This window comes from Lepus europaeus, chromosome 11 (assembly GCF_033115175.1).
Source record: "Lepus europaeus isolate LE1 chromosome 11, mLepTim1.pri, whole genome shotgun sequence".
Lineage (NCBI taxonomy): Eukaryota > Metazoa > Chordata > Mammalia > Lagomorpha > Leporidae > Lepus > Lepus europaeus.
In genome coordinates this window covers 66,756,880-66,769,077 of record NC_084837.1, presented here as the reverse complement: position 1 = coordinate 66,769,077, position 12,198 = coordinate 66,756,880, and positions in this window count along the sequence as shown.

Here is a 12,198-nt window from a genome sequence, read left to right as displayed (position 1 = left end):
TTTGTCTGGTCTGTAAGCAGACAAATGATTCACACCAGAAAAAAGCAAAAGATAATTTTTTAAAAAAAGAAGAGGAATGCCTGGTGTTGTGGTGTAGTGGATGAAGTTACTGCCTGTGATGCCGGCATCACACGAGTTCTGGCTGCTCCACTTCTGATCCAGCTCCTTGCTAATGTGCCTGGGAAAGCAGTGGAGGATGGCCCAACTGCTTGGGCACCTGCCAGCCAGGTGGAAGACTCAGAAGAAGCTCTAGGCTTCAGCCTGGCCCAGCCTTAGCTACTGCGGCCATTTGGGGAATGAGCCAGCAAATGGAAGAACTCTCTTGCTTCTGTCTCTCCCTTGCCTTTCTCTCTCTCTGTAACTCTCTCTTTCAAATAAATGAATCAATCTTTCAAAAAAGTAAATAATTAATAATATTAATAAAAGATTTATTGAGACTGGCATTGTGGCACAGTGAGTTAAGCCACAGCTTGCAAAGCCAGTGGAAGATGGTCTGAATACTTGGGCCCCTGGCACTCATGTGGAAGACCAGGATAGAAATGGCTTTGGCTTTGGCCTGGCCTAGACCTGGGAGGTGAACTAGCAGATGGAAGATTGATATCTCGCTCTTTCTCTTTCTCTCTCTCTCTCCTTCCTTCTCTTTCTCTTACCCTCACTCTCTGTTGCTCTGCCTTTCACATAAATGAAAGTAAATAAATAAACTATTTTCCAAATCATGATTCTGTTATAGGAAAATGTTGGCTTTAAAAGCAGATCCCAGAGGTAAAAAGCAGCAAAAGTAGCATCAAGCCTCAGCCAGGGATGGAAAAATGTCTAGCAGGGACTTGTAATGGCACACCCACCTGGGCCAGCCAGCCAGCACTGAGAGCACCATTTCTGTCAGATGATGTGGCAGCCACAGCCAGCAGGACCAGTCTCACCTGTGATTCCTAACACTAACACAAAGTGGCATGCCAGAGCAAGAGGCCCCTGTCGTGTCCCACTCAAGGCCTGTGCTAGCAGGTACAGAAGCCAACAGGATAAATGGAGATTAAGTGAGAGGGCCAGAGGCTCCCCAGGCCATGGCAAGAAATACTCCATCTGCCTTGGGGGAAAAAACCACTGGAACCCTCATTTCATTGTCCTCACCACTGCACTTATGTGTGCTATTTAAAACAGCAGCATTCTCTCTGTCTCTCTCTCATTATAGATAGATAGATAGATAGGTAGATAGATAGATAGATATCTAATCCAGGCAACATGGCATTTGGCTGTACAGCTCAGACACAGATGGTGTTTGGGGCTGGGGTTGGGGCTGGACCCCAGGCACCCGTCAGGGGCAGGCATGCCTGCCGCGAGATTTAAATTTACTAATACATCTCCAAGAACGCCACTCCAGCTGGCTAAGGGAGGTTTATGTGATGAGGCTCATATAGATTGCTCTCACGGACCGTTTTTCCTCTCTGCCAGCCGTTATCTGGGCGACACAGGGCAGGTGAAAGCGCCATGGTGCATCTTGTGTTCTGGCCAAATGTGTTCCGTCAGCATGGCACAGGTGCCCATCCATCACACTGCGCCTCTCCACACCTTGCTGGTGCCAGTGGGGTTGGCTCTCTTGATAGGAAAGGCTTACATAGGCCCAACAGCTGTTTCTACCCAGGCAATACCCATGAAATTAGGATTCTTACAAGTTACCAGTCATGTGATTTTGGACAAGTTACCAAACCTCTTTGTGTCAGTTTTTTTTTTTTTTCAGCTCTAAAATATATTACTAACTGCTTCATGATACCCATTTGTGGTTAATGAGATAGTATTTATACAATTTGTACCCCAAATTTAGAATAAAATCAGTTAGAATCAAATAAAAGGGATGAGGTCAGACACCAGCAGAAATGATACAGCCAAAGGCATTATTTTTGACTGTGTAATGGAGTCTCAAGAACATCCATATCAAATTAAGGTGGCTGTGTTGTCATCTCTGGGAAATATAGACTGGATTGGATTAATTTAAATTTAAGCAAATCAATTGCACGATAGCATAGAAAAAACATGTGGTGGCAGCAAAGGTGCTTGTTAGGAAAAGAGTTGTAGATTGGTGCCTCCTCTCGTGGGGCACCAAAATGTTAGAAAAAGAGGTGTAGAATAGAGAGGAGGCAGCATCTGAATTTACAGCCAGACCGAACTTATTCAGAGAAAATAAATCCACAGAGGTGGGTGACCAACTGCCCATACGCACATCCATGGAGCACGTGGCAGAAGGCCCCGACCCCCAGGGGCTGGGCCTTTTTAAGGAGGGCTAGGGATGGGGGTGAGGGCCGGAGGCAGCAGGCAGAGGGGAATTCCTGGAACTGGGTGAGGCCTTGGGTACCTGGAAGAGAATGCTGGGTGGGGTATGAAGGCAATAGGGTGTGAGACCCAATTGAGATTCAAGGGCAAGCACTACATTCCAACGTTTATCTATCTTTTGGGCAATGGGCAAGAATGGCTGAGGCTTCTGTCCTCGTTCCATCAGTACTCAGTCTCCAAAACCATCCTGAAAGACAGTCCCTGATGAAGAGCATGGGGTGCCCATGCCAACAGTGGGGACATCCCAATAACAGACATGGTAGCATCAACCATTGGAATCTTCTAGCACCCCCCCCCCCCATTGTCAAGGTTGCATGCTCCCTGAGAAACCTTGTGGTGATATTTGATGTCCACAACTTTGACCACAGGAAGGGGAGGCGCTGAAGAACCAACAGGCACATCCATCCCAACCCCTTAGAGTGGATTGATGGAAATCTGAAAACTTCAGGGCTGAGACCCTCGCCACCTCACTTCTAGCACCTCAGAGTTGCTGATGTAGAACCATCTTTATTTTATTTTGTAGATTCACTTATTTATTTGAAAGAGTGACACCAAGAAGGAGAGACAGATTTTCTGCCTGCTAATTCAATCCCCAAATGGCCTCAACAGCTGTTGCTGGGCCAGACAGAGCCCTGGAACCAGGAACTCCAGGCAGGGTTTCAAGTACTTGAGCCATCATCTGCTGTTTCCCAGGTGCCTTAGCAGGGAGCTGGATTGGAAGCAGAGCAGTCAGGACTATAACTGACACTCCCATATGAGATGCCGGCATCACAGGCAGTGGCTTAGCCTGCTGTGCCATCATGCTAGCCCCTAGAGAGATCTTTTTGGCCTATCCTAGTCTAGCCAAGTTATATAGCCAGGAGCGGGGGAGGTAGAAGAAGCTTTGGAGGGTTCAGGCTTTTGGGGTGGCAGCTAAATGATGATTTCTCAGATTTACCGAATTGTGGCACTTACCCCTTTTGAAGAAAACAAACTACATGATGAGATGATTTAATTTTTATAAGATTCCCTTCTGGTTCTTAATCTCATGTTTTAGAGAAAAGTTCTTGTTGGTGAAACTCCTCCTCCCCTCCTTGCCTAGCGCGTCACTCCCTTTCTTCCCTTCCACGGTTTCGCTGTCTCCAGAAAGGCAGCCCAGCGTCCCAGACTTCCACCCCCTCCTTTCCTTCCCAGCGCACTTCTCCCACTGTCACTCGGAATTCTTATTACGATGACCCTGTAGAAGCGTCTTTCTGTGCAGTTCATTTCCTGGTTTTGCTTTGTCCTATTGAGTGATGTCCACCTCCTACCCACTCCCAGGAGAATTCACTTACGATCCCTTGTGATTTCTGATGGCAGATTTGGGATCACACGCCGACTTTGCCTTGGCTAACCATTGTGTTCCTCAGTTTCTTCATCCGTAGAGCATAGGAGGATGTCTGTTGTCAAAGTCGCTGTAGGGATTAAATGCTGTAAGCGACAGTGTCCTGGAAGTAGCATCCCGAGCACGGTGTGCCCACAGCCGCTGCTGAGGGTGACTGGCAGCAACCATGCTGGTCTCCAGTCGACGGAACCATGTGTGGGCACTTGATGCCCCAATGTCGGGCAAACCCAGAGTCTCCCCAGTAATTATTGATGCAGCTTAGTGCAGAAAGTTCTTTCTAAAAAGGAAGGTAGTGGGATGAGCAGGTTAAGCTGCTGCTTGGGACACTGGCATCCCATATCACAATGTTGTTTGGAGTCCTGGCTGCTCTGTTTCTGATCTAGCTTCCTGCTGGTGTTCCAGGGAAGGCAGCAGATGGTGGCCCAAGTGCATGTGGGAGACCTGGATGGGGCTCCTGGCTCCTGGTTTCAGCCTGGCTCATCCTCAGCTGTTGTGGCCATTTGGGGGGTGAACCAGAGGATGGAATATCCCTCCTCTCTCTCTCTCTCTCTCTCTCTCTCTCTCTCTCTCTCTATATATATATATATATATATATATATATATACATATATATATATTTAACTTTTATTTAGTAAATATAAATTTCCAAAGTACAGTTTATGGATTACAATGGCTTTTCCCCCCCATAACTTTCCTCCCACTCACAACCCTCCCATCTCCCACTCCCTCTCCCATTCCATTCGTATCAAGATTCATTTTCAATTATCTTTATATACAGAAGATCAATTTAGTATATATTAAGTAAAGATTTAATCAGTTTGCACCCACACAGAAACACAAAGTGTAAAAATACTGTTTTAGTACTAGTTATAGCATTACTTCACAATGGACAACACATTAAGGACAGAGATCCTACATGGAGAGAAAGACCACAGTGACTACTGTTGTTGACTTAGCAAATTGACACTCTTGTTTATGGCGTCAGTAATCTCCCTAGGCTCTTGTCATGAGTTGCCAAGGCTATGGAAGCCTTTAGGGTTCGCTGACTTTGATCTTATTCCTACAGGGTCCTAGTCAAAGTGGAAGTTCTCTCCTCCCTTCAGAGAAAGGTACCTCCTTCTTTGATGGCCCGTTCTTTCTACTGGGATCTCACTCGCAGAGATCTTTCATTTAGGTCCTTTTTTTTTTTTTTTTTCCAGAGTGTCTTGGCTTTCCATGCCTAAAATACTCTCATGGGTTCTTCAGCCAGATCCGAATGCCTTAAGGGCTGTCTATCTCTATTTCTCTCTTTCAAATATATCTTTTTTAAAAAGAAAAAAACTCATCCTGAGTCACCACATTGTGAAAGGATTTTAGCTGACCAGGATTCAAACTGATGGAATATTTCCTTAAAAAAATTAAATAGAAAGGTTGCTCTCTAGAATCTGAAATGGGAATTAATAAGGAAATTAGAAGTGGAGCTAACAAGACATGAGGAAGGATGCTATGATTTGGAGGTGGTCTGTACCCCAAGGATCCACATATTGGAAGATTGATCCTCATGTGATGGTATTCAGATGATAGAATCTTTATTTATTTATTTTTAAAGATTTATTTATTTATTTGAAAGTCAGAGTTACACGGAGAGAGAAGGAGAGGCAGAGAGAGAGAGGTCTTCCATCTGCTGGTTCACTCCCCAATGGGCCACAATGGCCGGAGCTGTGCCAATCCGAAGCCAGGAGTTTCCTCCGGATCTCCTACATGGGTGAAGAAGCCCAAGGACTTGGGCCATCTTCTACTGCTTTCCCAGGCAATAGCAGAGCTGGATCAGAAGTGGAGTAGCTGGGACTCGAACCGGCACCCATATGAGATGCTGGCACTGTAGGCAACGGTTTAACCCACTATGCCACAGTGCCAGCCCCCAGGTGGACTCTTTAAAGAGCTAAGGCTTAGTGGAAGATGGTTAGGTCACTGAGCATGCTGCCCTTGGAAAAGTCTGAGGTGGTTCTTAGGGGACCCCAGCTAGTTCTTGCAAGAGTAAATTCTTATAAACAAGCAAGCTGGATCCAAACTAGTCTCTGGCTTCCTGTCTGCTCATGTAATCTCTCCCTCTGGCATGGGCTCCTGCCATGATGCCTTCCATCATGATGTGATGCAGCCAGTGGGCCCTCACCAGAAATGATGCCATGGTGTTTGGACTTCCAGCTTCCAAAACTGTGAGCTAAATAAACCTCTTCTCTTTCTCTTACCCAGTCTTAGATATTTTATTATAACAAAGAAAAATGAACTAATACAAGGAAGGAAGAGATGGAGTCAGAAGCAAGTTTCGATTATTGAGTACAGCTAAGCTACAAGGAAGCAGACACAGTAAGTAAGAAAAAAATGATGAGGTGAAAGAAAGATACAGAATAGAGGCTGAGGAATCCAGGAAGGATGGAGAACTCCCCCAGTAAGTGAAGTCCAAGTCATTGAGGCTTGTAAATAAATGGCCCTGCAGCAAAGTGAAAATCCAAGAACTTCTGCCGCTGAAATTCCTGGTGGCATCTTGGGGACCAGAGGAATCCCTATTCTTGGATTTCCTTGGTTTGCCCATCTCTCTTATTGCCAGTGCAGTCTTTAATTGATGTTTGAAGGAAGGATTGGACCAGAGGGAATGAAAGACCTTTTCAAAACCTGACAAGTGAGGAAGAAATAATGCAGAGGAGGTGTGCTGAAGACTAATTAGGACAAGGAAGTGGACTCTAAAGGACAGAGCAGAAGAAACACAAGAGGCAGCAGGGAAAGAAACCGCATTAAAAGAGGGGAGGGCTCCACAGCTGGCAGATCGCCTTGTTTAAGTTCGTAATGCCGTCCAGAGGAAGCTGTGAAGTTGGCCATTCCAGGAGAGAAGTAGGACTGTGCCAGGTGCTTTATGGTGACGGGGTGAAGACTTGAGGGAGGGAGAGCCCTCTGATCAGGAATATGATGCAGCAGATGTGAGCAGAGCCCCAGGGTGACAGAGAGCATGGGGAAAGATCACACACGTGACACAAGGAGGCGGGCGGTCACCTGGCTAGTGAGTACTGCAGGCTCCAGAGATCAGGGGAGCAGCCAACAGGAAGTGAAACCTTCGCCTGGAAAATCAGTCCAGGGTGGGAGACAGAAGGCAAATGGAGACAGCGATGGTCAGAGTTGGGGTATAAATTACAGGTAATAGCTGACTGCAAGCCACTGTGGTCAGGATCTAGGGCTGAAGTTGTAAAAGTGGTTCTGCACACAAGACAAAAGTTGCAACCACAGCAGTGGGGAAAATTCCAAGGCTGGCATTAGGTCAGGTGTGCAAAAGGAAAGCAGAGAAAATCTGATTTCAGGACAAAACAGGTTTTATTCTCTTTTTAAATTTCAGATGCATCTATTGCCCCAAGCACTTTCTTTTCAGAACAAAAATAGGCCAAGCCATTTTACCTCTCAGATCATGGTGCCTGAAGAACACAGCTGTTGCACTCGGTGACACACACCCAGAGCCATAAAGGTGACTGATAATGGCTAGCATGCACTGAGCGTGTGCTAGACCCTGTGCAAAGCACTTTTATAGATACTGTCTCACTTAATCTCCAAATAGTACCCATGTCATCATGTTACTATCTTCATTTTTCTCATGGGGAAACAGGTTACATAGCTCATCAAGATTACAAAGCTCATAATTCATGAAGCTAAAGGAAGAGATTTAATATTATACATTCATTATTTTTTAGTTTCAGGGCTATTCAGATCTCCTTTTTCTTGTGTGTGCCAGTTTTAGTGAGAGGTATTTCCTTATTTGGAAGATAGTGAGAGATAGGAGAAGATATATAGAGAGAAATAGAAAATGATCTTCTATCCAATAGTTCATTCCTCAAGTGGCTACAATGGCTGGAGCTGGACCAAGACAAAGCCAGGAGCCTAGAACTCCTTCCAGGTCTCCCATGTGGATGGCAGGTGCCCAAGTACTTGGGCCATCTTCTGCTGCCTTCCCAGGTGCATTGGTAGGAAGTTGGATTGGAAGTAAAATGACTGGGACTCAAATTGATGTTCCTATGGGATGCTGGTGTTACAGGTGGCAGCTTAACCAGTTGTGCCACAACACTACCTCCTCTTCCAACTCTTTAAGGGGAAAATGGAGCTGCCATAAATTCTCTTTGTCTTACAGAAGTGCAAAACTCCCCAACTCCATCCAATTCCCTCATACTCAACAACCTATTTAAATTTAAAAAGTCCTAGCTAGACTGTTCATCACCTACTATGTGACAAGAACCAAGATATGCAAATAATAATGAAACTGCACAGCTTTGTTATTGAGTACTTGTCAGGTATTGTCCTAATCATTGTCCATGCATTGTCATTCTTCCCTTCCTCACAACTTCCCTGTAATTTTGGCATTATGATCCCCATTTGCAAAAAAAAAAAAAAAAAAAAAAAAAAAAAAAAGAGGTACAGACATGTTAAGAAGCTGGTTCAAGATCACAAGTTAGTTAAGTGCTATAGTTGGAATTTAAATCAAGACAGGCTGACTCTGTGCTGTTGGCCGTGCCTTTACTGCTTCTGCCATATGATGTCCTCTCCAATACAAAGGGTACAGTCCAGTATCATTAAGGAGGTTGTTTGCTTTGGCATAATGCAGGATGTAAAATAAACAGGAAAAACCAGATAGGGTATTCCAGTAAAGGCCTGTAGTTTGTGATACAACCATTAATAGTTTCAGATGGTTTCACCTGACATCCAGAATGAGGCCTTTCATTTGAGTACTTCAGGCAATCACTCATACTAAATAGAAAATTATGCTAATTCCAAGAATTATTTGTTACTAGTCAAATTTTACAGATTCATAGATCTAGAAGCTCATTTGGAAATCATTTATTCCAGACCACTTATTTATAGTATTTTTTTTAGGTTTATTTATTTATTTGAAAGTCAAAGTTACACAGGGAAGGGAGAGGCAGAAAGAAAGAGAGGTCTTCTGGTTCAATCCCCAGACGGCCACAACGGCAGGAGCTGTGCTGATCTGAAGCCAGGAGCCAGGAGCCAGGAGCTTCTGGCCCAAGGACTTAGGCTCTTTTATTGCTTTCCCAGGCCATAGCAGAAAGCTGGATCAGAAGCGGAGCAGCCAGGACTAGAACCAGCGCCCATATAGGATGCCAGTGCTTCAGGCCAGGGCGTTAACCCACTGCGCCACAGCACTGGCCCCTATAGTATTAATTATTATCTTTGAAGGAAGAATTCTAATAGTTTTTAGCTTTTTTTTTTTTTTTTTTTTTTTTTTTTTTTTTTGACAGGCAGAGTGGATAGTGAGAGAGAGACAGAGAGAAAGGTCTTCCTTTGCCGTTGGTTCACCCTCCAATGGCTGCTGCGGCCAGCGGGCTGTGGCCAGCGCATTGCACTGATCCAAAGGCAGGAGCCAAGTGCTTCTCCTGGTCTCCCTTGGGGTGCAGGGCCCAAGGACTTGGGCCATCCTCCACTGCACTCCCGGGCCACAGCAGAGAGCTGGCCTGGAAGTGGGGCAACCGGGACAGAATCTGGCGTCCCGACCGGGACTAGAACCAGGGGTGCCGGCGCCGCAGGTGGAGGATTAGCCTAGTAAGCCGCAGTGCCGGTCAGTTTTTAGCTTTTTAAATATTTATTTATATGATTAATTTTTATGAGAGCATACCATGCATAGCTTTTTTTTGTTTTGTTTTTACCATGCATAGTTTAAAAATAAATTTTAAAATAATTATTTCTGCTAGGACAATTCAATGGGGGAAAGCATAATTTTTTTTTCAACACATGGGATTGGACCACCCAGATATTCACATGCCAAAGAATGAATTTGGACACCCACCTCACACCATATATTACAATTAATTGAAATGAATCATAAACCTTGATGTAAAAATTAAAACTATAAAACTTTTGGAAGAAAATGTAGGAGTAATCTACATGATTTGGGGTTAGACAAAAGCTTCTTAAGTACAAAACTGAAAGCATAACCAAGCAAAGAAAACATAAATTGGACTTCAATAAAATTTAAAAAATTGTGGGGGCCGGCACTGTGGCTCACTTAGTTAATCCTCCACCTGCAGCGCCGGCATCCCATATGAGTGCTGGGTTCTAGTTCCGGTTGCTCCTCTTCCAGTCCAGCTCTCTGCTGTGGCCCAGGAAGGCAGTGGAGGATGGCCCAGGTGCTTGGGCCCCTGCACCCACAAGGGAGACCAGGAGGAAGCACCTGGCTCCTGGCTTTACATCAGCACAGCGTGCCAGCCGTGGCAGCCATTTAGGGGGTGAACCAATGGAAGGAAGACCTTTCTCTCTGTCTCTCTCACTGTCTAACTCTGCCTGTCAAATAAAAAAAAATTAAAAATTTTGAACTGCAAACAACAGCATTAAGAATGTATAAAGCAGGTGTAGAAGGTTAAGCCTTTGTTTGCAGTTCCTTTATCCCATGTGGGTGCTGGTTCGAATCCTGACTGCTTCACCAAAAACTCCATTTCACAGAACTATTTTTTTTTTGTTTGTTTTACAAAAGATGCTATAACTCTAACATGTGATGTCACTAAGGTTATCTACGTAACTTCAAGGTCACAGATCTGTCAACACTCTACAGATACAAATAACTAGTGTCTTCCACACAATTCTGTCCCAAAGAACATGGTCAATAATCTAGCCTTACGCCTTCATTATGATCAGTTTGGCAGCAACAGACACAAAATACCAGTGACTGGAAACGGGAGTGTACTTCTGTCACACACAAGTCTGGAGGCAGGGTCCAGAACCGGGCTGGCCGATTTCTCCACAGTGTCCTTCAGAGTCCAGGCTCCTTTCAGTCTACTGCCTTTCAATCCTTGGGTATGGCTCATGCTCTTATGGTTCAAGATGGTGGCTATCACATCCACATTCTATGCAACAGGCTGAGAGAAGACAGAAATGGTGGGGGTAGAAGGAAATGGAGACAAAGTCTACATGCCAAGTGCCTTTGAGAAAGTTCCCTGATGTCATTTCTGCTATACATCCATTGGCCAAAACACTGTGACAGCCATAGCTGATTCTGAGGGAGACTGAAAATACAGTCTTTATTCCAGGTAGTATGCTCCCACATAGAAGGTGGGAGGGGTTTTATCATCACAGAAGAAAAGGGAAACACGTATTTAGAAATAACTGGCAGTCTTAGCCAATAACTCAAGAATTATCTAATTACACAAAACCCTACCAAAAGCTAGAAAGAAAAATAATCTGGCAACAAAGAAGGTGTAATAAGAATTAAACAGTAAATTAAAGAGTATGTAAAACAACTATGTTTGATAGCAGGAAGCATCAGAAGAGATGATTGCAAAAAGGCAGAGAAATAACCAAAAATTCTGAAGGTGAAGAGAATGTTTTCTTTTTTTTCTTTTTTCTTTTTTTGACAGGCAGAGTGGATAGAGAGAGAGAGACAGAGAGAAAGGTCTTCCTTTTTTGTCGTTGGTTCACCCTCCAATGGCCGCTGCGGCCGGCGCATCAAGCTGATCCAAAGCCAGGAGCCAGGTGCTTCTCCTGGTCTCCCATGCGGGTGCAGGGCCCAAGGACTTGGGCCATCCCTGGGCCATAGCAGAGAGCTGGCCTGGAAGAGGGGCAACAGGGATAGAATCCGGCACCCTGACCGGGACTAGAACCCCGTGTGCCGGCGCCTCAAGGTGGAGGATTAGCCTGTTAAGCCACAGCGCCGGCTGATATAATGATATTTTATCTTTTCTATCCAGCAGTGAGATTGCCAGTATGCCAGCGCCGCAAAGTGGAGGATTAGCCTGTTGAGCGATGGCGCCGGCCGAATGTTTTCTATTAGATGGGAACCAGAGACAATATTCACCAAATGTACTAAAGCAAGTAAAAAGAAATAGTTTACAGGAGCCATAACTAAAATGATACTGCTTTTTAAACTTCCCATTAAGGCAACAAACTCTTAATAAAGTTTATCTTTACATATTTTATTTCTTCATATTCTTCCAATTCCTGAAAGACCTGTTATCGACTGATCTTAATGTTTCTGGCAATATTTCAATGATATATATTACATTTGGCTCTTTCTATATATATACAAAGATATAATCACTTTTGTTTGGCCAATATTGCTTTTTATTTACTGTGTTAACATATAAGTAATATACATGTTGGAAAAATACTGAATAGTCTTTTCCAAAAGAATCCCAACGTATACAACTTGCAGTAAATTTATGTAATCTTAATAACTGATTACAAATCTACAGACAGATGTGATTTCTATGTAAGAAACAGAATGTGATGAAGATAAAGTATTCAGGAGAAATAATGTTTAATATGCTTCAGGAAAAGATAATTAATATTTAGTTTTTTAAATCTACAAGTTCAGAAGGGCTCAACCACAGATGTGAATATAAATAAAGAAACATTACCATATGGAAAAATATAACTCCCAAATGCTGATACCCAGAGTAGTGTTAAAATTTTGTTATATGAAATGGACAAAAGTCCAGGACCAGAGCTCACACATACCCAAATGAGACAAATGCTTAAAAAAGTGTACA